Source organism: Leopardus geoffroyi, chromosome D1 (assembly GCF_018350155.1).
Source record: "Leopardus geoffroyi isolate Oge1 chromosome D1, O.geoffroyi_Oge1_pat1.0, whole genome shotgun sequence".
Classification (NCBI taxonomy): Eukaryota; Metazoa; Chordata; class Mammalia; order Carnivora; family Felidae; genus Leopardus; species Leopardus geoffroyi.
Window position 1 is genome coordinate 101,105,270 of NC_059329.1, and position 4,850 is coordinate 101,110,119.

Below are 4,850 nucleotides of genomic sequence, written 5' to 3' on the forward strand. Positions count from 1 at the left end.
CTCACCTTATTCTTCCCTTCTCATCCTTCCTCTTGAATCATGAAATATGACAAACACATAGAGAAGTAATTCTGAATAATTATCCCATGTGTTACTTTCTGTAAGAAAGTAAAGGCAGAGCATTATCAGCATTTTTCAAAATTTCCATAAGCACTTTCTCATCACTGCCTCTCTAGCACCTCTAGGAGCAAACTCCTTTGTGGAATTTGTGGTCTTCAAAGCTGCTTCTTTTTAGTTTAGCTACAACTCCTAAGAATAAGTCTGAGAGTATAAGTGCTAGCTTTCCCTCCTTTTGAAATTCACATAGATGAAATCTTAGAGTATATATTCCATTATGTCTGGCTGCTTTGGCTCAACATTTGTTTTAAGTGAATGTTTCAATTTATTAGCTGTAACCGTAGTTCATTTTTTCTTGTTGAAGAATGTCCCATAAAATAAATATGCCATCATTGGTGTATCTATACTATTCATGGACTTTAGTTATTTCCTCTTCTTGGCTTTTATGGAAACACTGCCATGAATGTTCTTGCACAGGCATTTGCACATAAGCAAGCACTTACTCTGTGGGATGTGCCTATGTGTGAAAGTTCTGGATCACAGAGAGCTGGTTTCTTCTCTTTTACTAGATACAATCAAACAATTTTCCAAAGTCAGTGTACTAATTTACATTCCTCCTATATCGCGTGTGATTCTAATTATTGCGCATTCTTGCCAACATTTAATATGGTCACACTAGACATGTTAATATCTTCAAAGTTCATAGGTGAGTATTGGTATGTCATTTTGGTTATAATTTAAATTCCTCATAGTTTCAATGTGATTGAATTTCTTTTAATAGGGTTATTAGTAGCCCTTTGGTTCTTTTTTCTTTGTGAGATGCCTATTTTGTTTTTTTGTCCATTTTCCTATTAGATTGTATTTTATTATAAATATGTCGTTCATTATGCATTTTAAATAAAAGTCCTTTTTTTTTTTTTTTGGTAAAATTGCCATGACTATTTTTTCCTAAACTGTGGCTCTCTATCCACTCTTTCGACGATGTATTGAGGGACACAGATTTCCTTATGTTTAATGAAACAGGGTTCATCAAACTGTGCTTCCAAGGTCCTATTCAAGATATATTTATTTCCTCTAAAATAATGAAGATATTCCCGTATTTTACGGGTTAAGTTGTCCTAAATTTAGTACATTATTATGTCTTTTATATTATATTCTATTTCCTCTTGGATTGTAGACTTTAATTTTCCTTTTACACTGACTTTTCAATGTATTTCTAAGATAAAACTGGAATTAAATTTTGGTGTGATATGAGAATCAGCTGATTTTGTATTTTAACTTGTGGATGCATATTTTCCCAGCACTATTTATTGAAAACCACTCCCTTAGCACTGATCTATGGTGCCAGGTTTTTTATAAAGTAAATGTCCCTATATGTACAGTATATAAATTTTCTACATGCTTCCCTGTTTTATAGTTAAAACCATCCATAACTAATAAGATATGGTATCCAGTAAAGCCATTCCTGAAAATTTAGGTTTTTTTCTTACAGGTTAAATGAGATTTATTATTTATTTATTTATTTATTTAAGAGAGAGTCTCAGGGGAGAGAGGGAGAGGGAGAGAAGGAGAGAATCTTAAGCAGGCTCTACACTCACCACAGAGCCCAATGCAGGGCTAGATCCTGGGATCATGACCTGAGCTGAAATCAAGAGGCAAACACTCAAGCAACTGAGACACCCAGGTTTCCCTAAAATCTCGCTTTCTATAGGTTTTTTGTATATTCCTCCTGCTTCCAGATTAACAAAGTTATCTGCTTCATTTGTCTGTGTTTTTGTGTGTATTTTGGGTTTTTGTGAGTGGATGTGGAATTTCATTAAACTATTTTTTCTTCATCTGAGTTCCTTTAATATTTTCATATGGTAACTTACATTTTTTGAATTTTCTAATATCAACTCAAGTGATCTTTTCCCGAGAACATGAATTTAAAGGTTATAGAATAGAATATTTTTTTTCTATTAGCGGATCAGTTTGTGTCAATATTTTATCTGTAATTTAAAATTCTGTGGTCATAATTGCTCTGCAATTTTCTTTTATTGCATTGTCCTTGTCAGTTTTGTACATCAAAGTTGTATTGGCCTCTCTAGATGAAATGGTAAGAATTTCTCCTTAATCAATTCAGTGAAAAATATTCCTTAATAGAATTCACTGAAAAACAAGAGAATTTTTAACTGCATAGTAAAGTTTTTAGTTACTAATGCATTTTTTAAAATAGTGGTAAGAAAATTATAATCTCAATTGCTTCTTGAGTCAGTTTAATTGTTTTCTTTTTCCTTTTTCTAAGTTTTTAATTTAAATTCAAGCTGGTTAACATACAGTGTAGAATTGACTTCAGGAGAAGAATGTAGTTATTCATCACTTATATATAACACCCAGTGCTCATCCCAACAGGTGCCCATAAGATACCTAGGAATAAACCTAACCAAATAGGTTGAATACCTGTACCCTGAAAACTCTAGAAAGTTTATCAAAGTAATTGAAGAAGACACAAAGAAATGGAAAGACATTCCACGCTCATGGATAAGAGGAACAAATATTGTTAAGATGTTGATACTACTACCCAAAATAATCTACACATTCAATGCAATCCCTATCTAAATAACACCAGCATTCTTCACAGAGCTAGAACAAATAATCCTAAAATTTGTATGAAACCAGAAAATATCCCAAATAGCAAAGTAATGTTGAGAAAGAAAACCAAAGCTGGAGGCCTCTCCATTTCAGACTTTAGGCTGTATTGCAAAGCTGTAATCATCAAGACAGTATGGTGCCAGCACAAAATCAGACACATAGATCAATGGAACAAAATAGAAGACCCAGAACTGGACCCACAAATGTATGGCCAACTAATCTTTGACAAAGCAGGAAAGAATATCCAATGGAAAAAAGACAGTCTCTTCAGCAAGTGGTACTGGGAAAACTGGACAGCTACATGCGGAGGAATGAACCTGGACCACTTTCTTAAACCATATATTGTTTTCTTTTTCTTGGAGCTCACCCACTTATCATTGCCAAGTTTTCAAACTTGGTGGCACAACTTTTTTCATAAAAGTTTTTTATAAAGTTGAAATGGTCTATAGTTATGATCAGTTTTCATTACTGACATTAGTTATTAGTGCCTTCTCTCCCTGTCTCTCTCTTTTGCTTGTTTAGATGTATGAGAGTTTAATACTATCAGGTTTCTCCAATTTTGGATTTGTTGATTGCTTCTATTTTATATTTGCTATTTATTAAATTCTTCTGTCTTTGCCTTTTAATTCTTTATTCTTTCTTCAGATGCTTTCCTGCTGAAAATACCTGTGACTCCTCTGAAGGCTCTTTTTCTCCTGTTTCTGGGAGTGCCCTCAATCCATACATAGGCCAGTGTGAAAGTGTCAAACAGTGAACATCTACAGGAATAGCTTTCAACCAGTGGTAGTATATGGTAGTGAGAACATAAAGATCCCATCTTCTTCATTCCTTGAGGGGGGAACAAGTCTAAATTAGGTTATACACAGTCTTCTAGGGGCCCTCAGTGGGACTGACACCCAATTATCCACACAAATAACCTGTTCATTTTTGGGTTGTCTCTCTTCCTTACTTAGTTACTGGTGCTTCCTAAGATCATCTTCCAAACAAACTACTTGAATCCAAATCTTGTTTCAAGGTCTGCTACTGAGGAAATCAACCTTGGATAGAATGGAAAAAATCTTCGGAACATCTGTAAGAGATATATGTAATAACTGTATAGAAAGAGCTCCTACTTAAAGTACAAAAACCCCAATAAACATTTGCGAACAATCTCATAAACACACATTAAAAATAAATTAAAACAAATAGCAAGAATATGGATTAAATAAAACTTTCATAAATGCTGAGTATGATTGCAAAGTTGAACAAAGGTTTTTTGAAAACTCTTTGGAAGTGTGAACCCATAATTCCAGTCCTTGGTATTAACCAACAGAAATGCATATATATTTGCACCAAAGACAGGGACAAACAATTTCCAATTGCCCCAAAGTGAAAATGATTTATATATCCCTAAAAAAAATAATTTTTGGTTGCATTTATTCAATTGGATACTGTATAGAAATGAAAAAAAAAAAAAACTACCGATATTCAGTACGTTATGGAATTTCACAGTCATGATGTTAAGTAAGAAGAATGCAAACATCAGAGTGTATAAATCATATTATTTTATTAACATAAAATTCATGAATAGTCAAATTAGTTTACAGTAATGTGTCAGTATAGTTGCTGCTCTTTTGGGCTACTCACTGGGATGGCATAGCAGATGCTTCTGAAGTGATATTTTGATAATAACTGATATCATGATCTTGTTGGTAGCTATGCAAGGTTTTTTTAATTAAACAATTCATTGAGTTGAACTCTTAATTTTTCAGGTCATTGGATTTAACTTCTGAGTAGGGAAAAGGTTAACAGTGGGCAGGGATAGATAAGGGATCCTTGGGGAGGCTGTCTGCAGCTGCAGCTGGGTTTGGTGAAAAAAAAAAAAGATATCTTTCCATTTGCAACAACGTGGTTGGAACTAGAGTGTATTATGCTAAGGGAAATAAGTCAGGCAGAGAAAGACAAATATCATATGATTTCACTCACATGTGGAAGTTAAGAAATACAACAGGTGAACATAGGGGAAAGGAGGTAAAAATAAGATAAAAACAGAGAGGGAGGCAATACATAAGAGACTCTTAAATACAGGGAACAAAGTGGGGGCTGCTGGTGGGTGGGAGGTGGGTGGGAGGATGGGCTAAATGGGTAACAGGCATTAAGGAGGACACTTTTTGGGATGAGCA